At 36.9% G+C, this 24227-nt stretch overlaps 1 long non-coding RNA gene across 2 annotated transcripts; it reads left to right on the forward strand.

The window, feature by feature from the left end:
* Positions 1–6199: 6199 nt before the first annotated feature.
* Positions 6200–22525, forward strand: LOC121132807. Of its 2 annotated transcripts, XR_005869451.1 has the most exons (5): positions 6200–6231; positions 15487–15570; positions 19281–19581; positions 21382–21507; positions 22276–22525. It is a non-coding gene; the product is annotated as an uncharacterized LOC121132807 (long non-coding RNA). The 2 variants fall into 2 exon arrangements; XR_005869452.1 differs by lacking the exons at positions 21382–21507; positions 22276–22525 and adding an exon at positions 20262–20451 and having other exon boundaries at positions 6202–6231.
* Positions 22526–24227: the final 1702 nt, after the last annotated feature.

Below are 24227 nucleotides of genomic sequence, written 5' to 3' on the forward strand. Positions count from 1 at the left end.
GTTTTCTGGGACAATCACCTCTTCAAGAGATGACACAAAAGTGATTGCTCAAAAGACTGTGAAGATCCTAGCAAGCAGGAAGCAAGTCAGTGCAAATTGTTTTATTCATTTTTCATTAATAATATGAGGTTAGCCTGTAATGCTTAGGGAAAAAATAATAGAGTGAGTACTTTATTTGATATCTACCATCCATGCAGGTTCCTGAGAATGTTAGACCCTTGTGTCTTCTGGTCCAGGGATTACAGGAAGTTGTCAATAATCATACCTTGGTCCTGGGAATGAACACATCTTAACTGCCCATCCATGTCTCTGGCACTTTAAATATTTTAAAGCCTATTTATACCATTTTGAAGTCAGAAAATAGGGGCAAACTCATACAAGAGAAAAGCCCTATACATGCAATGACTTGGTAAAGACTTTAGACATTACAGTTGTCTTCAGGTTCAAGGAAAGAAATCTCATTCCATTTCTTTTTCATGGTAGCCTTGAAGGAAGTAAATTAAAGTAAGTGTGTCAATATTGTACTTGAAGTTCTAGCTACAGCAATAAGACAACAAAAAGAGATCAAAGGGATACAAATAGGAAAAGAAGAAGTCAAGCTTTCACTATTTGCAGATGATATGATAGTTTACATAAGTGACCTGAAAAACTCTCCAAGGGAACTCCTAGAGTTGATAAACACCTTCAGCAAAGTGGCAGGATACAAGGTAAACTCAAAAAATCAGTGACCCTATTATATACAGATGATGAAATGACTGAGAAAGAAATCAGAGAAACATCACCCTTTACAATAGTCGTAAGCAGCATCAAATATCTGGGGATAATGTTAACCAAGGAAGTGAAAGACCTGTATATCATGAAATTTGAGTCTTTAAAGAAAGAAACCAAAGAGGATACCAGAAAATGGAAAGATCTACCATGCTCTTGGATTTGTAGGATCAACATAATAAAAATGGCAATCTTGCCAAAAGCAGTATACAGATTCAATGCAATTCCTATCAAAATTCTGGCACAATTCTTCACAGATCTGGAAAGAACAATAATCAACTTTATATGGAAAAACAAAAGACCCAGGATAGCCAAAACAACCCTATACAATAAAGGAACTTCAGGAGGCATCACCATACCTGACTTCAAGCTCTATTATAGAGCTATAGTCCTGAAAACAGCTTGGTATTGGCACAAAAATAGACAGGTAGACCAATGGAACCAAATTGAAAACCCTGATTTTAACCCACACACCTATGAACACTTGATTTTTGACAAAGAAGCTAAAACTATACAATGGAAAAAAGAAAGCATCTTCAACAAATGGTGCTGGCATAACTGGGTACTGGTATGTAGAAGACTGCAGATAGATCCATGTTTATTGCCTTGTACAAAACTTAAGTCCAAATGGATCAAAGATCTCAACATAAATCCAGCCACACTGAAACTTTTAGAAGAGAAAGTGGGAAATACTCTTCAACAAGTTGGTACAGGAGACCACTTCCTGAACATAACACCAGTGGCACAGACACTGAGATCGACAATTAACAAATGGTACCTCTTGAAACTAAAAAGCTTCTGTAAGGCAAAGGACACAGTCAACAAGACAAAAAGGCAGTCCATAGAATGGGAAAAGATATTCACTAACCCACATCTGACAGAGGGCTAATCTCCAAAATTTACAAAGAACTCAAGAAGGAAGTCTCTAAAACACCAAAGCATACAATTAAAAGGTGGGGTACAGAACTAAATAGAGAATTCTCAATAGAGGAGGCTAAAATGGCTGAGAGGCACTTGAGAAAGTGCTCAACATCCTTAACCATCCAGGAAATGCAAATCAAAACAACTTTGAGATACCATCGTACTCCTATCAGAATGGCTAAAATCAAAAACACCGAAGACAATTTATGCTGGAGAGGTTGTGGTGAAAGGGGAACACTCTTCCACTGCTGGTGGGAGTGCCAACTTGTACAGTCACTTTGGAAATCAGTATAGAGATTCCTCAGGAAAATGGGAATCAATCTACCACAAGACCCCAGCATTTCCACTCTTAGGCATATATCCAAAAGATGCCCATTCATACAACAATGATGTCTGTTCCACTATGTTCATAGCAGCATTATTTGTAATAGCCAGAACCTGGAAGCAACCTAGATGACCCTCAACTGAAGAGTGGATATAGAAAATGTGGTACATTTACACAATGGAGTACTATTCAGCAGAAAAAAAAAAATGGAATCTTGAAATTCGCAGGTAAATGGATAGCACTGGAAGAAACCATCCTGAGTGAGGTAACCCAGTCACAAAAAGAGAAACATGGCATATACTCACTCATATATGGATTTTAGACATGGATCAGGATAGTGCCAGTCTGCACTTCCACTGACAGAGAGTCTGCGAAACAGGAAAGAACCTAAGAGACATGCATGGTACCCAAGAGAAGAGGAATGAGGCAAGATCCTCTGAACAGATGGGCGAGGGGTGGGGGGGGAGTGGGAGCTGGGAAGAAGAGAAGGGGAGAAGAGGAAGAAAGAGTAGGTCATGGGGGAACAGGAAGGTTGAGTGGAGGGTAGAATAGGGGGAAGAGGGAATCATAGGTTAGAAGACAGATCAGGCACCAGTGTGACCTCTAGTGATCTAAAGGGATGACACCAATTGGCAAGCTAAGCAATAGTGGAGAGACCACCTCGAATGCCCATTCCTGATAATGAACTTGATGTCTATAACCATCCTGGAGCCTTCATCCAGTTACTGATGGAAGCAGAGGCAATCACCCACAGTTAAACACTGAACTGAACCCAAGGAACCCAGTGACAGAGAGAGAGGAGCGATGAGCAAATTGGCAAAGAATGGGCTGGCAAAACCAGCAGAGACAGCTGATCTGAACAGGGGAGAGCTCTTGGACCCCAGACTGACAGCTGGGAGGCCAGCATGTGACTGATCCAGACCCCTCCCTTCCGGAATGTGAGAGTCATTGAGGAGGCCTGGGCAACCTATGGGGCCCTGAGTAGTGGATCAGTGTTTATCCCTGGAATACAAACAGACATCGTGGGTCCATAACACAAAGAGGGATGCTCTCTCAGCCTGGACTCTTAGGGGAGTGCCTGGACCCTACCCTGAGTGAAATGACAGACTCTAGATATCCCCTATGTGGAAGGAATTGGCGATAGGGTGGGAGGCTGGGGGAGGGATGGTGGGGGTGCAGGAGGAGGGGAGGGAGAGGGAACTGGGATTGACATATAAAACAAGCTATTTAAAATAATAGTAATAATAACAATAATAATAATAATAAAATAAAAACATTTTTGTTACAGTGGCCTTTTATGCTTTTCAAGACAAGGATTCTCTGTGAATCCCAAGCTGTCCTGGAAGTTATTCTGTAGACCAAGCCGGCCTCAAAGTCTGAAAACTACCTCTGCCTCCCGAGTGCTGGGAGTAAAGGCCTGTGCCACCATACCCACAGTTAGTGTCCTTTATAACTTTTTATAATGCAAATATTTTGTAGGTAGCAGAGGAAATAATAGCACACAGAAAAGGTAGTACTGATCTCCTAGTTTCTCTCTCTACCTAGGTCCTGGGAAACCTGGCCTTGTTCCTGCTCCTGACTTGCTCCTTCTCTCACCCAGGTGGTTTCTCCTGAGCACCCGCCTGTCATTCCACACCAGTCCTCTCCAGGGCCTGTGCCTTCTCCTTAGGGAGTCTTTCCTGGTCTAGGGGCCTCTAATCCTTGGGTTCTATCCCAGTCCTGGGATAAATCTTATCTGATCTTCTCCAGGTGACCTTCCCTCACCCCAGGATCTGTCTTTGACAGGTGATTGCTCCTCGCTGACAGCTCAAAGGCTGTCAAAGTTTGCATGGCTGCATTGTACAAGCTTTAAGTGGCTGCATAAGGGCCAAAGGCAGCTTCATGACTCCAGTTTCAATATCCCAAACTGCTGAGCATCGTTCTAAACCACTCCCTTTCCTTTTCCATTTATGAGCAAGCACCTTCTGTCTGTTCTCTCTCTTTCAACTTTTGCTCATGATTGGTTAACAACCACACTTCATCCCCTTTCCCAATGAACTCCATGTGGGTTTGTTGAGTTTGGTGGATCGTGTTTCACTGCCCAAAGCTGCAGCAAAGAAAAACCAATAATAACAATAATCATCATCATCATTATCATCATCATCATCTGCAGAATAACTGTTAATAGTGCATCTGTTGGGCTAGCACAATACCTCAATTTAAGAGCACTTCTTGTTCTTCCAGAGGACTAGAATTCTATTTCTACCTCCTAAACCTGATGGCTCTCAACCATGTGTATATACAGCTCCTAAAGATGATAATTTCTCCTGATCTCCACGGGTACTTGCATATGCATGTACATATATACACATAATTTTAAATAAATATTATATATATAATTTTTGAGACAGGGTTTCTCTTTGTAGCACTTGCTGTCCTCCAACTCAGAGATCCACCTGCATCTGTCTCCACAGTGCTGAAATCAAAGGCTTGAACCACCAGTGTCTGGCTAAATTCCTTTTTAAGTGTATTTGCTTTACTATTGATTAACAAGAAATCCCCAAATTAAGTAACTACAGTAAAGCTCCAGAGTGCAATGGTTAAGTGTCTTTGGCTAGACTGGAGGTCACTGCCATACTTCCTCTGTGACACCTTGATTAAAAACTTGGCTATCAGTAGGGTCTAGTAGCTCAAGATTGGACGACCTGTAACTTCAGGACTCAGGAGGATAAAGAATGGAGGTAGCCAGAGTTTGAGGACAGCCTGGGCAACACAGTAAGACATTTCTCAAAAACCCAACAAAATGAGAGGCACAGTTGTCACCCAGCACTTAGGAGGTAGAGGCAGGATAATCAAGCCTGAGAGGTCCTCTTGTGCTGCATAGAGAGCTCAAGATGAGTGTGCACTACATGAAGTCTTGTGTAAGGAAGGGAGGAGCCCACAGACTTTCACAAAATCTACATACCAAACAGAACAAATTAAAACCTTATCATTTTTTATATCTACACTCAGTCTCTAAAGCTTAGCAAGCAATAACCTAAAAGATTTTAAAAATATTTCACTTTGGGGAATATTTTTGGGCTGCCAAAAAAAGTTGCAAGGGCATCTTTGAACAGCAAGAAAAGCAGATGTAAGATACATACACAACAATATATTGGGAAAATCTCTAAAATGTTGTGAAAAATCAATCACTACTTAAACAGCATGTATAACAAGTATTCTTTCTCTACTGCTTTAAAATTGGGTAATGGGGGATCTGTCACCGTGATCCATCAGTCCCAGTTACCCCAGAGGCTGAGATAGTAAAGTAGGCTACCTTATACCCAGGAGCTCCAGACCAGCCATGGCATCATCACAAGAACTAAAGAAACTTAAAAATTCGGGTTAGCAGTAATTTGGATTTCAGTGAGGCAAAGAGTTTAAACCCCACATGCTCCCTTTACTCTCAATTGCATTTTGACAAATAATAAGAGAAATATATTGCACCACATACATGTGAGCTTCATAAATCCACTTTAGCTTAGCTTCCAATGCTTAAATTCAGTCACGTCTACTTGGTTAATTATAGGCTAATAAGCTATTGCATCTAGAATAAGTAGCAATTACTCTTTCCAAGGTGCAAATAATCCCAAAGTAGGTATGAATGTTTGGTAGGCCCATGCCAAAAACCGCCCTCCAGGTGACAAGGGTAGGCCCTCCCCTGGAGTCACCTCAGTCCAGACTCCACCCTTAAAAAGTCTGCCCTTAGCAGGGCGTTGGTGGTGCACGCCTTTAATCCCAGCACTCGGGAGGCAGAGGCAGGCGGATCTCTGTGAGTTCGAGGCCAGCCTGGTCTACAGAGTGAGTTCAGGGACAGCCTCCAAAGCCACAGAGAAACCCTGTCTCGAAAAACCAAAAAAAAAAAAAGTCTGCCCTTTGCGGCTTCACCCCTGGAGGGCATTAAAATCCCCACCTCTGGATTCACCTCTTGGTTTCTGGTTTCCTGTTCCCCTGGGACCACCCAGGAATTCTTTGCTCATGTTAAACCATTATGCTGTGCCTATTCTGCTCACCTGGTCCTGTCACTCAGGCCTCACTAGCCAATCAGAGCCTCTAGCGGACCCGCCAGTCAGATGGGCGGGTTCTTCCTGGAGCCTGGCTTTCTGCTCAGCTCTTTGCCTCAGGAAGTTCGAAGTTGTCTTCTTTCCTTTGTCTTTGGTTCTGGGGAGAACATTGGCCACATCAGCAGCTGCACTATGGTGAGTGAGGTGCTGTTCTTCACAAACCGAGAGGAGCGGTGGGCCAAAGTGAGTGAGGGACTGCTTTCCCCACGTGAGGAGAGTGGTTGGCCATGATGAGTCAGGGGCTACTGTCCTCAGAGTAGGTGGAGAGTCCGACTGAGGCTTGGAAGCCGGCGTAGTTGGTTTTCTCTAGGCTGGGTGGGAGCCAGAGGCCAGACACCGAGTTCACCTTATTCTTGCCTGGTCCTGCCTGGTCCAGCGTGGTCCTGTGTGATCCGTGCAACTCCGTGAGCCTGGCGGGCAGCCTCTGAATAACTTCACTTCTGGGCAGAGGATTGGGAGAGAAACTGTGTTTAGAAATATCCTAGTTATTGATATCTCTGTGGTGCTCATATCGTCACACATTTGCTAAAGTCGGAGAGTACTAATCTCTCTAGTATCTTCCAGAAGTTCTGCACTAAACATTTAACATTTAGGTTTAGGATCCAGATGAAGTTAATTTTTTGGAGCTTGTAAACCGTATCTCCAAGTGTGGTAGTATTTTGTTTGTACTTTAACACATAAAGATTCATAGGGACAGGATTGCTCTTTTGTTCTGAGGATTCAGTAGAGTAAAGAACTAGGGGTTGACTGCTCTGCTTCCCTGATCTTTCACCATTAACCCCTATATCTGACTCTAGGTTTTTATTATTAAGACCAATTATAATTAGTGCTACAATCTCCATTTTTAACCTGTAATGCAGAAGAGTAGAATTCATGGTAATAGAATTGATAGTTTACCAATTCTTAGAAGGTGTTAAGTCACACAAAGCAGAATTTATGTAAGGGAGGGTTGTATCCCAAATATCCCAAAGATATGTATGCTAACCACACCTGTTAGAGATTAGTATTTTTTAAATGTAATGTTTGTTCACCAGGATTAAGTAACCTTTATAATCCCATAACAAAAGAGACAACCCTGACTTACAACCAGCCAAAAGGACCACCTCCCCATCAAAGGCCTCTAACATGCTGCACAAGAGGACATTATAGGGTCACAACCAATGTTAAGTCCCAGTGTGCAATAAACTTATAATAATTCTAGAACAGTGGCTTCTCCAGTCTTTTTGAAAATTAGTTTTGAGACAAAATCTCCTATATTAATTGAGGTGGACTTGAACCCTGTCTGAGGTCACACAGGGCATTGCTCTTGTTTTCCTCCTGACTAAACAACATAAATTCTTGGATTACAAGTCTATAGCATCTCAGAGTTCTAAAATTACCAGTTTGAGTAACATAGTTGACTGTCCATTGCAGTAACAGGAAAAGGAATTGTGTGTGGAACATGACTTCTCTCTTCAGACAGAAAAGGAGGAACAGTGCACTGTGTACATTGCAGGGAGAAACAGTCTAGACAATAACCATATCAGAGAGTGGAGTTTAATGCAGTGAGCTGCAGTGGTCTCCATCACAAAAAAGGGCCTAATAGGGCAGGGTGAGTGACTTTCGGTATAATTTCCCTGCTTGTATTAATTCCTTCTATGTGAATGAAGACAGGCAGAATTGGTGGGTGTACAGTTTAGTGATGATAGCTTGAACTACTAAATATTCAATTTTCAATTAGCCAACTCTCTTATGCAGATATGTACAATTCTGGTTGACATAGTTAAGTCAACTCAGAGTTTTGATACACAGGCTATTGGCTGTAACTCCATGCATCAGCTTACAGCACTCATGTTACATGTGACAAAGTCACACAATGTCTTATTTATGTCATTATCCCTACCAGGAAAATACCTACTCTGTTTCAAAGTCAGTATAGGTAAGTGTTCTTTCAATTTTTTTTATCTCTTTAAAAAAGTCAATTATTGATAACATTTTTAAAATTTCATTTTCTTTAAATGCATTACTGCCATAATCCCTTTTTAAAAACTTTTCATTGTTTCCTGCTTTAAGAATTTCATTCCATTTTTTTTTCTTAAGTGCCACTTATTTATTTCTTTATCTATTTATTTCTATGTGTCAGTTTAGAGCAGTGCTTCTCAACCTGTGAGGTCACAGCTCCCTTTGGGGGAATCAAATGACCCTATCACAGGAGTGACCTAAGATCACCGGAAAACACAGATATTTATATTATAACTAATACCAGAAAATAATAGTTATTAAGTAGCACTGAAAATAATTTTATGGTTGGGGGTCACCACATCATGAGGAAATGTATTAAAGGGTCACAGAATTAGAAAGGTTGAGAACCACTGGTTTTGATCAGTGTCTCCTATAGCTCAGGCTTGCTTCACAAGATGTAATTGATAATTGCTTTGAACACCTAATCTTACTTCTGCTGCCCAGTGCTGAAAAGACAGTCATGCAACTCCTTCCAGGCTGGGCCTTGACCAGTCTCTGTGAAGGAAAAATAACCAGTAAATGAATATCCTCCAAGTTTTCTAGATTTTATTGTGAATTTACAAATGAAGTGATAAACTGTGTAAGAATTTTATCCACTCACCAACTATAAAGTAGGTGTAATCACAGCACAAAAAGGGAGGGACAAGAAGAAGGAAGAAAGATTTCCTGCCATGACAGTGGTTGGCTTTAGCAATGTGGAGTCAGGTAATCGTTTAGGTGTTCCATAAATGTCATGACTGTCCATTTCTCATTCTCAGGCAATCAAGAATCTAGATAAAGAACAGAACTTTTTATGACAGCAAATTACTGTAGTTAAACCATTTCAACCCCTAAATAGAAGAACTGGATAAAATGGTGTTGCCCTGCCTAACATAACTCTATTTTCCAGGTTAAAAATGATAACCCTGAGAGAAATAGTGTGAATAGTACTTGTTTTGCTCTAATATAAATCCCTAGTCTCTGGAGCACATAACCATAACTCCTGTTTCAACTTTGTAACATAATTTTTTTGGATTATAATTACATTATTTCCACTGTCTCTTTTCTGCCTTCAAGGCCTCTCATAGCCCCTTCCTTGTGTTCTCATCCATGACCTCTTTCTGTTTAACAACAGAGGTTGTTTGAATGTGTTTGGTTGCAGAATTTCCCAGCTATGAAGCAAAGGGTTGGCTATGCTGGACATTGAGTATCTAGTTGAATGTGCACACATAGGACCCTGTGCCTTGTAAGAGGAACAGGAAGTGCTCTGTGAGAGTGGAGGATTTTACTGAACTATGAATTTCCCAGATTAGGAACCTCTCTGACTGTAGTGTGGATTGCAAAGCTAGGAAGGCTTGTGTGGTTTGAGTCACTTGATCTCTACTCACCCAGTAGGTTAACTGCTAATGTCCTGAAGCCCAGCAATGTTGTACTAACTAATGAGAAACCTTTGGAAGGTTTAGCCATCAGGAGCACTAGTGAGAGGTAGCTTTCATGTTCTTTCCAGGATTCTCCTCTTGTTCTGCTGTGGAACCACAGTAGACCACAAGCCATGCCATGGTGAGTGTGTGGGCCACTGTATCCAGACCAGGAAAAGCAGGTTGGCTAAGCTATCAGAATCGTGACTGCTTGGACTGAGATGGGCCATGAGTCAGACTGAGGTTGTGTTGGTCCCTGTGTTGATCTAGGCAGTGGACCTTGGCCTCTGAGCTTTGTTGAGTGTGGATTCTTGGGGAGAAGGAGGTTCTGCCATCCTGGCATGGGAGACTATGAGCTGGTAATATAACTGTGCATACACAGGCATTGCTTTTGTTGTGCAGTGGGAAGACTGATTGGAAAACAGAAGGTCTGGTTTCTAGAAGTTCTGGATATTACATTCCACTTTTAGGTTTGTCTTACAAATGTTACAGATAGTTTAAAAACTGATAGAAAGGAGTGGATGGGCATCATCCTTTAGAAAGACAGGATTAGAATGCTTTCAACTTTCTGCTACTGGCAGTCACCATGCTGTGATTCAGTGAAGTTCAGTTCCAGGGCACAAAAGGAGTTTCTGAGCTGTAGAGGTATTTCAGGTTAGTATAGTATTTTGCAGGTGAATAGGGAAGATGGCACATCTTGTAACATCATCCATGTGTCAGGAAGCAGACATTAAATTATTCTTCACATTATTTTTTGGTTGGACATCATTGAGGCTGGGTTTGCCTGAAACCACAAGGGACACGAGAGGCTATAGAGCCATAGAAGGCTCTGGAAGAGATTGCCTACATTTGCTGGGAGGGCTCTAGAGCATGGAGTCTCTCTGTAAGAAATATCAGTAGCTAGTGGGTCAGAAGATTAACAGTTTAAGAGTCACTTTTAATTAATTTTTTTGGAGTTGTGAAATCTGTGTTTATTTAATTTCTGTAAACATAGAATCATAGGTAGCTGTGTTTGGCTGAGTTTCATTTGGTATTTTGGTTAAAAGGTGATTTTCCTGCTTTTGTTCTTTGCTTTTTCTCTCCATCCTCTATTCTTTTACCAATATTGTACACATTCTTGAGTATTGTAGCTTCCCTGGTAAATATAGAAGTCATATTGTATCAATGTGTGTGCTGTTGTGTATATATGTGTGTTTGCATTGAATATTCTGAGTGTTTCCACTTTGCATGCAGCTTTGGTATCAGCTGTCCTTTTATAAATTGTTTGGCATTGTCTTTAGATTGTATTTAATTTATGGTACAAATTGACCATAAACAACATGTTAATATTAATGCATCATGTTCCCTAGGATCATTTATATACTTTATTTATTTACGTGTTGTTAATCTGCGAAAGACTTTGAGAGTTGTGGATAAAAAGTATTATTGGGCTTGGTAGGTGACTCAGCACAGTTCAGTTCCCAGCACCCAAATTAAGAGACTCATAACTACTTGCTACTCTAGGTTCAGGGTATCTGATAGATTCTTTTCTGGTGTGTCATCTGTACACAAATGGAAGACATTCTCTCTAACATACAAACATACACATAAAAAATGGACAAATTTGTTTTCAAAATTTCTTTTGACTCATAAAGTAATTAGAGCAAAACAAGTTTTTTAGGTGTATAATAGAAATCATATATTGGTTCTTTAAAAATCTGTTCTCTTGCATTTGTTTTGGAAAAGTTTTCCTTTCCTCATCCTGATGTATACTTAAGTCAATCATCACTCATAGAAAAGTGTTCCTGACTTTTGTGAGTAAGAAGGTAGATATGCTTAGTTAGTATAACAAAGGTCATCACACAAGGTTCACACTCTGAATTCCCAATTATAGTCTTAAGCCTATCCCACCAGGGCTGCTCATCTGTGCAATGTATTTTAGCTGATGTTCAGGTTCAGTCTCTAACAGAAGTCTCTGATTCATGGATCATGATCCTTGGGGAGATGCTCTATCCCTAGGGTTGATCAAGGTAATGTCTCTTCACATGTCTATAGCAGAGCTTTGGTCTCTGTTTATATACTGTCCAGTGGATGCCATGTGGTTCTAAGACCTTGTCTGTGTATCTAGAGTGAGTGATACCACTGAGGTCTGGTTATCAGATACAGCCTTGGGTGTAGTGGGGTTCATGATTAAGCTGTTTTTACATGTCTAAAAGGTCTTTTTTAACATCTAATAAGATGATCATTTTTTTTTTCTTTCAGTTTGTTTCTATGACAGATTTTCCTATGTTGAACCATCCATGCATCTCTGCGATGAAACCTACTTTATCAGGGTGGATGATTTTTTTCATGTGCTCTTGGATTTGCTTTGCCAGTATTTTATTGAATATTTTTTCATCAATGTTTATGAGGAAGATAGGTGTGTAATTCTCTTTCTCAGTTGAGTCTTTGTGTGGTTTGGGTATCATGGTAACTGCAGCCTCATAAAAAGAATTTGGCAATGTTCCTTCTGTTTCTATTGTGTAGAACAAATTCTGGTATAATTCTGCATTGAAACCATTCAGCCCTGGGCTTTTTTTGGATACTTTTAGTGACTTCTATTTCTTTAGGGATTATAGGTTTAATTTTGGTATGTGCTACATATCAAGATAATTGTCCATTTCTTTTGGATTTTCCAATTTTGTGGAGTACAGGTTTTTGAAACATGGCCTAAAGATTGTCTGGATTTCTTCAGTGTCTGTTGTTTTATCCCCCTTCTTATTTCTAATTTTGTTAATATCTATATCTTCTCTCTGCCTTTTAGTTGGTTTGGATATCTTGTTGATATCACTGATTCTTGGTATTGTTCTTTATTTCTATTTTACTGATTTCAGCCTGGAATTTGATTATTTCCTGCTGTCTACTCCTTCTGGATGAGTTTGTTTCTTTTTTTTTTCTAGAGCTTTTAGGTGTACTGTTAAGTCACTAGTGTGAGATTTCCCCAAATTCCTTATGTAAGCATCTAGTGCTATGAACTTTCTTCTTAGTACCGTTTTCATAGTGTTCCCTAAGTTTGGATATGCCATGGATTCATTTTCATTGAATTTTAGGAAGTCTTTAATTTCTATTTTTATTTCTTCCTTAACCCAGTGGTAATTCAGTTGAGAGTTGTTCATTTTCCATGTGTTTGTATGCTTTCTTTAGTTTGTGTTGTGATCTGGTAAGATTAGTGGGGTTATTCCAATTTTTTTCTATCTTTTGAGATTTGCTTTGTGACCAAGTGGACAATTTTAGAGAAGATCCCATGATGTGATGAAAAGAAGGTATATTCTTTTGTTTTTTGGTGAACTTTTCTGTAAATATCCGTTAAGTATCTTTAGGTCATAGCATCTATTATTTCTCTTATTTCTCTGTGAAATTTCTGTATAGCAGACCTGTCCACTGGTGACAGTGGGATGTTGAAGTTTCCCACTATTAATATATGGAGTTTGATGCGTGTATTTGGGGCATAAATGTTAACAATTGAGACTTCATTTTGATGGATTTCTTCTTTGAATATGAAATGTCCTTCTTCAGTTCTTTAAATTAGTTTTAGTTAGAAGCCTATTTTGTTAGATATTAAGGTAGCTACACTGGCTTGCTTCTTAGTTCCATTTGATGGGAAATTCTTTTTCTGACTCTGTATTTAGAGGTAATGTCAAGTTCATGTGTGTTTCCTGTATGCAGCAGAAGAATGGATCCTGTTTTTATATCCATTCTGTTTGTCTGTGTCTTTTTATTGGTGAATTGATATTAAGAGATATTAATCCCAGTGATCGATAATTCTTGTTGGTTTTTGATTTTTGTCATGGTGGTGATCGTGTGTGTGTGTGTGTGTGTGTGTGTGTGTGTTTCCTTTTTCTGTTTTGCTGTTGTGATAGTATCTATTGCCTGTGTTTTTGTAAGCGCAGATAACTTCCTTGGGTTGGAGTTCTCCTTTTAGCACTTCATGTATGGCTGGGTTTGTGGGTAGGTATTGTTTAAATCTGGTTTTGTTATGAAATATCTTGTTTTCTCTTTCTGTGGTCATCTAAAGTTATGCTGGGTGTAGTAGAAGAGAATTTCTGGGTAAACTCGGCAGTTGGGGTGGGTGGGTAAGATGGCAACAAGTAGTGTCTTGTTGGCTTGGTTGGGGGTGGAAGGAATGGCAGAGTAATTACAGGTATATCTAGATGGGGGCATTTTGGAGATAGGGAGGAACCTGGTGCTAGGGAAACACCCAGGAATCCACAAGGATTACCCCAGCTAAGATTCTTAATAATAGTGGATATGTACCCTGAAATGGCCATTTCCTATAATCAGATCGGTGACTAGTTGTCATCAGAGAGCCTTCAGCCAATAACTGATGAAAGCAGATGCAGAGATCCACAGCTAAGCACTGGGTTGAGCTCTGGGAGTCCTGCTGAAGACATGGAGGAGTACCCAGGAGTATCAAGGTCACAACAGGGGAACCCATGGAGACAGCTCACCGGAGCTCATGGGAACTCATGGACCCTGGACTGAGAGCTAGGCTGACCTAGGCCCTCTGCATGTGTGAAAATTGTGTAGCTTGGTCTGTTTTTGGGGCTCCACACAGTGGGATCACAAACCTTGATGGTTTGCCTCCTCCAGCTTTGATGCAGGGGGAGGAACTTGGTCCTGCCTCAACTTGATGCCATGGTTTGTTGACTCCTATGAGAGGCCGGCCCCTTTCTTTAAGTGGGTGGAGGAGGAGTGGATGGGGGCTACATGGGAGGTGAGGGGAGGGAGTGTGAGAAGAGGAGGGAGGGGAAACTGTTCAGTATATAAAATAAATGAAAAAAATTAATAAAGTTAATGAACAGAATGAAAAGGTATCAAAGTTATAATACTGTGCGAGAGGTACCTTGACTGGTGGGTACAAACCACAGCAGGTAAGGGACAAACACTCCCTGCAGACAGAGCTTACAGGAAGTTTTATTAGAACAAGACCCCCTTGAGGCAATACACAGTGCCAATGGGGACCACATATAAGAATTATTAACATTTACATAGCAATCTTCAACTTTTGGCCCCAACAAGAAAAGGAGAAAGCATACACTATATATTAAAATTAATAATAAATAAATGGTGGAAAATAAATCTCAGGCATTAAAACATACAATTATTAAGCAAAATAATTGTGACAATACATATGACAGGATATTTATATTTTCTCCATGTTTTGTATGTACCAAGTTGAAAACACATTCAGAAAAAAAAAAGGAAATACAATCAATCCCAAACAAAAATGTTGTTAATGGTGTCATAGTAGGGTTGGAGCTGTAGGACACTGAGCTAAGACAATCATTGCATAGCATCATCCTAACCTGGCCAGTGTCAAATAGGAGAATGTGGTTCTTGGCCATGGGAGAGGTTTTTCTTATTTTATTAATGAAAAGAACTCAGAGTCCAATAATCTTCATAATTAGCATCTAATGTTTCTTCTAAGTCTTCTTATTTTTGTTACCATTATGAACAAACAAATGATAAAAATCAGGAATCATGATTTATGCCATATGGTGTGATAGTCTATTGAGGCTGGGATGTGAGTTCATTTCGCTCTGTGGAAAGAAGACTCTGATATACTTTTAATAATGAACTTATTCATAGCTGAGGGGGTCTCCAGCCTCAGTGGACTGAAGTTCTTTCCCTATGGTCAGGGCATTTTACTTTTCTCAATATGTAGACTTTAGCCAGTTGATTACCATATGCTCAGAACAACTTGAATGAGGCTTCCAAAAATACAATGCCAACTGCAAATCTTGATTCATTAGGTACCACAGTTATGTCTATTAACAGGCATTACTTTAACATGGTGATATCCCATTCAAGGAGTTCAGAAATAACAGAGGTGACCCTCCTATTCAGTTTTCTTTTTAAGTGACTTGGTGATTGTTACATTAGCTGTGTTGTCAGTATAACTTTCTTTTTATACATTTATGGTATATTTTAGAACATGTTGACCTGTGTTGATGTTCATTTTTACTTCATTCAGGAAGAGTGGGCTTTGCTGGATCCTTCCCAGAAGAATCTCCATAAAGATGTGATGGTGGAGACTATAGGAACCTCACTGCTATAGGTAAGACTATGAATTTTCCTTCACATTTTAAAATAAGGGGGCAACTGTCTCTTGGTTATTGATGCTCTTCTGTAATTACAGTTGTAACTGAGCAAGGATGATGTGAATGAATCAGGCATGTTTCTAAGGGTCAATGAAAGTAATAACTTAAATGTTGCACAATTTCCAATAATATATCAGACATTTTCTGGTACTATATTTTAGGCTACACAGAAGGTAATTTTAATGTTCAAGCTAATACAAATGTGCCTCAGAACAAGTTTTAAGGTGTCTGGAAGTTTTAAAGAAAGTAACAGTATAATTAAAGTGCATTGATGATTATTAAATTCTCAAAAAACCATATACCTCAGTGTCAAATAGGTGAATTGTGTTCACAAGGCATAAATTTAAGAGAACAGACAAGGAAACCATGCCTTAATAGATACCACCATTTCAATCATAGCCTCATGATAGCTCTGCTGTGTACCTGCCAATCCATTTAGTTTCCTACCACTCATGTTACATAAGGTATGCTCATTGAATAAGTCAAAAATACATGTCCAAAATCCTCTAATAAGCAAATAGTTCATAGTAAAGCTTGTGTTATTCACATATTTGTGACTTTGCTAATTTTAGTGAGAGGAGGAGTCAAGAGACAAGGGTGGCTGTTGTGGAGAAACCTTATTATCTATACCATATGTCCACGAGGAATAGAAAGTTAAATGGTGTGAATGTAATGTGGACACCTTTTATTTGTTACTCTTCCTTTATTAAGTATATCATATGTCACTCTTGATATAAGCCATAAGAACATAGGGATATCTAAAAAAGCAACATAGCCCACTCTCTCTCTCTCTCAGAACAATTAGAAGATATGTAGCAGCCCCCACTTTGAATAGATTTGTTGAATGTGATGCAAGTTATAAGTAATTGCTTTTCCAGCTTCATTGGAAATATATCAACAAACTCACACTTCAGAAAAATCCTATCGTACTAGGAATATGTATATACTTTTGTCCTGGTTCATTTTACAAATGTAGTATGACTCATACTATAGTAAAATACATGAGTGGAAAACTCTCATATAAAAAAGATGCTATATGAGTATTAGATATATTAGAACAAAGAGTAGAATTTTTCAGTTAATATTTTGATTTTCTAATCATCAACTCTTAATTTTCATTTGTTATAAACATGCAATACAAAGTGGCAGAAGAATTTTTAAGGCCCCTTTGGGAATTGTTGAAATGTTTTATTTAATACAAGATAAATTCCATTGATTTTGTAATAAAATTTAAGTCCTAAAAAAAAGATGCAATAAATGTGAACCATCACAGGTATATTCAAAGATCCAAACCAACCTTAATGAAGGGGAACAGCATGAGGGTAAACAGTGATAAAACCTTAAGATCTGATTATTCTTTGTAATTAGACCAAATTGTAAAATTAATTCATACAGTTATATTCAACAGTGGAATGGATGTGTTAAAATTTTAGTACTGTGCCAATTATCATTGCAGGCATGAAAGAAGTCATATTGGAGAGAAACCTGAATATTTTCGAGGTGTTAAAGTCTATGTATATCATAATCATCTTAAAAGGCATGAAAGAATCCATAATGTAGAGAAACCTTATGAATGGAATGAATGTGGCAAAGCCTTTGTACAACAGAGTTATATCCAAATTCTTAACATTACCCTTATTGGGGAGAAACACTATGAATGTAATCAATGTGCCAAAGGCTTTACACAGGACAGTATTCTCCAAACACACAAAATAACACATACAAGACAGAAACCGTATGAATGTAGTCAAAGTGATAAAGCCTTTCACATCACGGTATTCTCTTAATGCATTAAAAAAAAAACACGTATTGGAGAGGAACTCTATGAAAGTAATGTGGTAAGGCCTTTGTACATCATTGTAATCTTCGAAATTATGATAAAAAATCATACTGCAGAGAAACTATAAATGTAGTCAGTGTGGTAAGGATTTACACTTTGTGGTGGTATACAAGAGTAAAACTTTTAGTGTTCTATCATTCTGTTAAAGTCTGTTGATATCACAATAGTTTTTGACGACCCGAAAAAACTTGTACAGAATAAAGTCTGGCTATAAAGGATTTTGTAAGATCTCTAGCCAACACGTTTTAGGTACACAAGAGTATTCCAGAGAAAATAGTTTCACAGTGTCAACTATCTGTTTAAGCAGTATAATGCCCGTCTTTATTTTGTTTGCACTTGAAACTCATATGGAAAAAATTCTACAAATTTAAATGATAAAGTAACTGTGGAGGAAGTCCTGTGATTATGTCAATAAAGCACTTTTGAGCCAATAGGAATCTAGATAGGTGGGACTAGGAGTCCAGGAGGACTCTGGGAAGGAGGAACATGGAGAGTCAAGATGTACCGCCACGGGGTAGGAAGCCCGGAACTATTCTCCGGTAAGAGAAATACTTAGATTAACAATTATGGGGTAGTTACTTAAGTCAGAGCTAGCCAGTAAGAAACAAACAAGGCCAACAGCGTCATAATTAATACAGCGTCTTGTGTGTTATTTGGGGACTATAACGCGGCAGAGCCCAGGCGACCAGAGGGTGATAAACCAAAGTGGTTAGCAAGGAAAAAGCTCCTCTCACAAATGGTGATCAGTAGCGGGATTGAATTTCCACGTAGAATGACAAAAGCTTTAAAGGAATTTTAGAAACAAAAGGACGGAGATAAGCACAGCTTCTTGGTAGCAGAATTTTCTCAGGTGTGCTCTATTTTGTTAGTGACAAGCAGAGACTCACGTGGCTTGCTTAAGGTAGTTTTCCTGACTCAGCAAAAAAAAAAAAAAAAAACCCAACAAGCTTCCTTTAAGAGACTCTGCTAACAATTGAAAAGTTATACGTACAGCTGGAAGTGGCAGTGACCACATCTCTGAGCCTGCAGCTTTTGCTGAATGTCAGACTGAGGCTAAGCTGGAATCACGCTTACGCCCGCCATCTTGAAAAAAAAAAAACGTCAGTTTAAAACAGCCTTGGTTTTAACAGATAAGACACGTGGCCAGAAAAACGTAAAGATTTACAGTAAAGTCAGACTTGGATGAACAAAATCTCTAAAGGTTTACAGTTTGTTTAAAAATATACATAGGATTGAGAGAGAAAAAGAAAAACGAAAATAAAATAGAGAAGCAGGGTTTTGGTGGCTCACGCTGGTAGAATTTGCTGCAGAGGCAGAGGCAGGCGGATTTCTAAAGAGAAACCCTGTCTCAGAGAAAAATAAATAAAAGTAAAATAAATAAAGTAATAATAGATAAATAAAGAAGCCACGTAAAGATGGAAAATACACAGAGAGTCTGGATACTGTACACTATTGTGTTTTTCAGTTTTTTAATTGCTCAGGAAGAAACAACTGCTAAAGTACACTTGATTATAAATGCTGCTGAATTAATTCAACTTATATCTTTTGAAAATGCCTTAACTTCAAAATTTAAGCTTCATAATTAATATAGCCTCATGTGTGTTTATTTGGGGCTGATGCGGCTCTAGAACCAGGCTGGCGGGAAGGCTTCTTTCAAAGAAAAAGCTTCTCTTAACAAGTAACCCTTTTAGATTTCCTCTTCAATGACAGGAAATCACTAATTCAGATACAGAACTTTATGGATGTTTATTTGTGCCTTTTCTGTTGTGATATAACATAATGTCTACATCACCTCATGAAAGAATTTAATCTGACTCTTGGTTCCAGAGTCATACAGGATCACCATGAAAACAGCAAGGCAACAGGTGTCAGACATGGCAGATATAGCAGGATGCTAAGATCTCACATCCTCAACCTGCAGAATGAACCAGACAGTGGGAACTGGAAATGGTATGCAGATGTCAATTATAAAACCATACCCCCAGTGACATATTACCTCCAGCAGGGCATCATTTCCTTAATCATCTCAAATGATACCACCAACTGGGAAGTATTGATTTCTCTGACTTCAGACCTACATGCTCGCTTTTTGTTATATGAAGCAGATCATGATACAGAAAAACTGTAGGTAAGCTTTTATCAGCCTCAACATCTGGGTTATAGGAATGAATGCTTACAAAAGAAAAATAGTCATGATTGGAAATGTTTAATGATTTTTTTAAATTTTTATTTTGTTATGTCAGTGTGTCTTTAGATATGTGCATGCTCTTAGAATGGTAAATCCTTTAGTCTTCATGTATTTATTTCTAACAGAAGTTACAGAATGTTGTTAAAAAACTCACCTTGATTCTGGAAAGGGATTTGTCTTGACTGCTTGACCCTGTCTTTATCCCTCTCAATATTTTAGACCTTGGTTTAAATGAAAAGAATCTGTTTCATCTATTTCATTCAAGTATGATGGCAGAGATCACAGCATTGTAGTTTCAGATTTTGAAAGTTTTGTATGAGGTATTAAAATGTCCTGTATGTGTGGCAAATCCACATACTAAAGTTTATTTGCTAGTTCATGTATTCCTTCAGTTTATCTGCTGGTTTAGATATTCCTGCTTTGACTCTGTTCATCTTCTGTTGTGCTTTCACTTGGTGATAGGCAATTTTTTTACTGAAATGTATAGAATGTGTTGACTATTATCTAAGTGGATCATTGTTTACTTAATTATTAGGTAGTGTTATACTTTTCATATAAAGGTCTGTGAAAGGTTGATGGCTTCTTGTTCCTGTTTTTTTGTTTCCACAAATTCCCTTCAGACGTCATTGTTTGTTATCCATCCTGGTTTGGATGTCAGTACTTTGTCATGGCTACCTTTGAACTCATATGTCTCATGTTTCATTCTCATGAGTTCAAGACCAAGGGTAGGTGATGTACCCCCTATGTGCTCCTTTGTTGACATGTTTCAACAATGTTAGTATTAGCATGCTTAAGAAGGTAAGAAAATACTTCATGTCTATGCAAAGAATTGTTTACATTTTACATGTGTCTGTTAGAGATATAATAATATAGAATAATCAGTAATCAACTGTGTATTTAAAAACAAAGCTTGTTGTACTATGGATATGTATAGTTTTCAATATCCTGCTTCTTCATGATGCACTTTTTTGTTTTTTTTTTTTGTTTTTTTTTTTTTTTGTTTTTTTTGCTTTTTGAGACATGGTTTCTCTGTGTCTTTGGATGCTGTCCTGGATCTAGTTCTTGTATACTACGGTGGTCTCGAACTCACATAGATCCACCTGCCTCTGCCTCCCTAGTGCTGGGAATAAAGGCGTTTATCACCACTGCCCGGCCATGATACAGTTTTGATTCATTTGGCGCTCATCTTGAAGTATTGCTTCCTAATGGAATTATCTTGAGATGCCATATATTGTTAACATAGATTTATTTGTAAAAACCATGTCTGGTGTGTGTGTGTGTAAAATGTGATTATGGCTTAAAATGTGTAACATATGTTTGTGGGTTTTCTTTTAGCCCTTTCAAGGTCACATTGTCAGCATTATACACCACAGACATTTTTCCTTCTAAGGCAGCTCACTATTGCTAAAATAAGCTTAGAAACATCATGTCAGTATAATATTGTATTCTATTCAAATTGTAATTGACATTTAAGAAAAGAGCAACATGGTATATATTTATGCTGCCATCTTTTTTGCATTTTTGTTGGTTTATTCTGAGTACTAAACTCTTGTGGCACTGATGTCCCCAAGAGCCAGGGAGATGAAATGCCAAGTCAAGGCAATGAGCCACCACATCTGCTGTTCCCATTGTAGGTAGGGGGTGTCTGAGAGCATTGCTTGTTTTCTTGGTCACTGTTGTTGGAGAGGGGGATATTTAAAGACCAAGCATTCACTGCACCTCTGATGTCTTTTGTCACAGGAGCTCCATGGCAGGTTTTTTATCTTTCCACACTGGAATGCTGATGGAGTGACAGGGAGAGTTTTCACTGAAGACAAGACCTCAGCATTTAGTGAGGAGAGGGGCTGATGCCTGCCACCTATCTGGGTATGTGAGAAAGGCCTTGGCTACACTTTTTTGCTCGTAGGCTGACCCGACAGGGTCCCTGTGGTCAGATGGGTAAGGAGTCAGCTTTTTGTCCCTGGCCCTTCCTGGTATGGTGAGCACTCTGGGCTAAACCAAGGCCATGTGTACTTTACCACAGGGGCACCCAGGGGTAAAGGGGGCTCAGAGGTCCTCCACCCACACCCAGGCTGTTCTTGTCCCTCAGAGGTTCTGCAGTACTTTTTTGTAAGTTTGTAGCATTAAACTAATTTGGAAGATGAACTTGGCTTTGCCATGCAACTCTTAATGTGCTGACTAACTGGCATTTGAAGCTGGTATGGTTTTTGATTCATTTGCGTTATCCTATTCTCAAATTCCTGCCGCCCCCGCACCTGTAACTGGCATTAATTCTTCACTCCTACCGTCTCTTTCCATCTGCCTCCTCTTTCCCCACTTCCTTCTGTCATTTCCTCCTAGGCTTCCCTGGGTCCTCTCCTTATCTGGCCCCTTGTACTCTGCCTTCTCCTCCCCTACCTCATGCCCTTCCCTTCCCTGTCCTCTGCTCAGGTACATTTGATGAAGTAACACAGAGTTCGTATGTTCATCTGTGCTGTCTTCCCCAAAACTGTCAATGCTAGTGTAAAAGCAGCCATTGTAGAACTTGTTCCACTGGACACCCAAAATAAAATCAAGACAAACAGGAGCTTGGGCTATTACATGTGCATTTGATATTTATTGTGTCTTCTAATTTGATTATGCTTTTCTTAATAGAACACATGCCAGAAAGTGAAGGAGGAAAATATCAGACTTGTAGGTGTGTAAAAAGAAGACACAACCAGGAAGAAAGGTTACAAGACAAGTAGAATGCCCTGACCTTCCTCAGCAGTGACCTCATTGAAGATCGGCGGACTGAAAAAGAGATATGATCCCAGAAAGGTAAGTAAAACCAAAGTGGGTTAGGGTTGGGGTTATAGTTAGAGGTTTAGGGTTTAGGGTTTAGAGTTTAGGGTTTAAGGTTTAGGGTTAGGGTTTAGGGTTTAGAGTTAGAAGATTAGGATTTAGGGTTTAGGTTTAGGGTTCAGGGTTCAGGATTAGTGTTCAGGGTTCAGGGTTCATTGTTCAGGGTTCAGGGTTCGTGTTCGGGTTGGGGGTTAGGGGGTTAGAGGGTTAGGGTTAGGGGGTTAGAGGTAGATTAGAGATTAGAGGGTTAGGGTTAGGGTTAGGGTTAGGGTTAAGGTTAGGGTTGAGGTTAAGGTTAAAGTTAAAGGGTTAAGGTTAGAGTTAAATAGTTAAGATTAGAATTAAAGTTAAAATTAAAATTAAAATTAAAATTAAAATTAAAATTAAAATTAAAATTAAAATTAAAATTAAAATTAAAATTAAAATTAAAATTAAAATTAAAATTAAAATTAAAATTAAAAATTAAAATTAAAATTAAAATTAAAATTAAAATTAAAATTAAAATTAAAATTAAAATTAAAATTAAAATTAAAATTAAAATTAAAATTAAAATTAAAAAATTAAAAAATTAAAATTAAAATTAAAATTAAAATTAAAATTAAAATTCAAAATTAAAATTAAAATTAAAATTAAAATTAAAATTAAAATTAAAATTAAAATTAAAATTAAAATTAAAATTAAAATTAAAATTAAAATTAAAATTAAAATTAAAATTAAAATTAAAATTAAAATTAAAATTAAAATTAAAATTAAAATTAAAATTAAAATTAAAATTAAAATTAAAATTAAAATTAAAATTAAAATTAAAATTAAAATTAAAATTAAAATTAAAATTAAAATTAAAATTAAAATTAAAATTAAAATTAAAATTAAAATTAAAATTAAAATTAAAATTAAAATTAAAATTAAAATTAAAATTAAAATTAAAATTAAAATTAAAATTAAAATTAAAATTAAAATTAAAAAATTAAAATTAAAATTAAAATTAAAATTAAAAAATTAAAATTAAAATTAAAATTAAAATTAAAATTAAAATTAAAATTAAAATTAAAATTAAAATTAAAATTAAAATTAAAATTAAAATTAAAAAATTAAAATTAAAATTAAAATTAAAATTAAAATTAAAATTAAAATTAAAATTAAAATTAAAATTAAAATTAAAATTAAAAAATTAAAAAATTAAAATTAAAATTAAAATTAAAATTAAAATTAAAATTAAAATTAAAATTAAAATTAAAATTAAAATTAAAATTAAAATTAAAATTAAAATTAAAATTAAAATTAAAATTAAAATTAAAATTAAAATTAAAATTAAAATTAAAATTAAAATTAAAATTAAAATTAAAATTAAAAAAATTAAAATTAAAATTAAAATTAAAAATTAAAATTAAAATTAAAATTAAAATTAAAATTAAAATTAAAATTAAAATTAAAATTAAAATTAAAATTAAAATTAAAATTAAAATTAAAATTAAAATTAAAATTAAAATTAAAATTAAAATTAAAATTAAAATTAAAATTAAAATTAAAAAATTAAAATTAAAATTAAAATTAAAATTAAAATTAAAATTAAAATTAAAATTAAAATTAAAATTAAAATTAAAATTAAAATTAAAATTAAAATTAAAATTAAAATTAAAATTAAAATTAAAATTAAAATTAAAATTAAAATTAAAATTAAAAAATTAAAATTAAAATTAAAATTAAAATTAAAATTAAAATTAAAATTAAAATTAAAATTAAAATTAAAATTAAAATTAAAA

The sequence above is a fragment of the Mesocricetus auratus genome, unplaced genomic scaffold (genome assembly GCF_017639785.1).
Source record: "Mesocricetus auratus isolate SY011 unplaced genomic scaffold, BCM_Maur_2.0 Super-Scaffold_100018, whole genome shotgun sequence".
Taxonomy (NCBI): domain Eukaryota; kingdom Metazoa; phylum Chordata; class Mammalia; order Rodentia; family Cricetidae; genus Mesocricetus; species Mesocricetus auratus.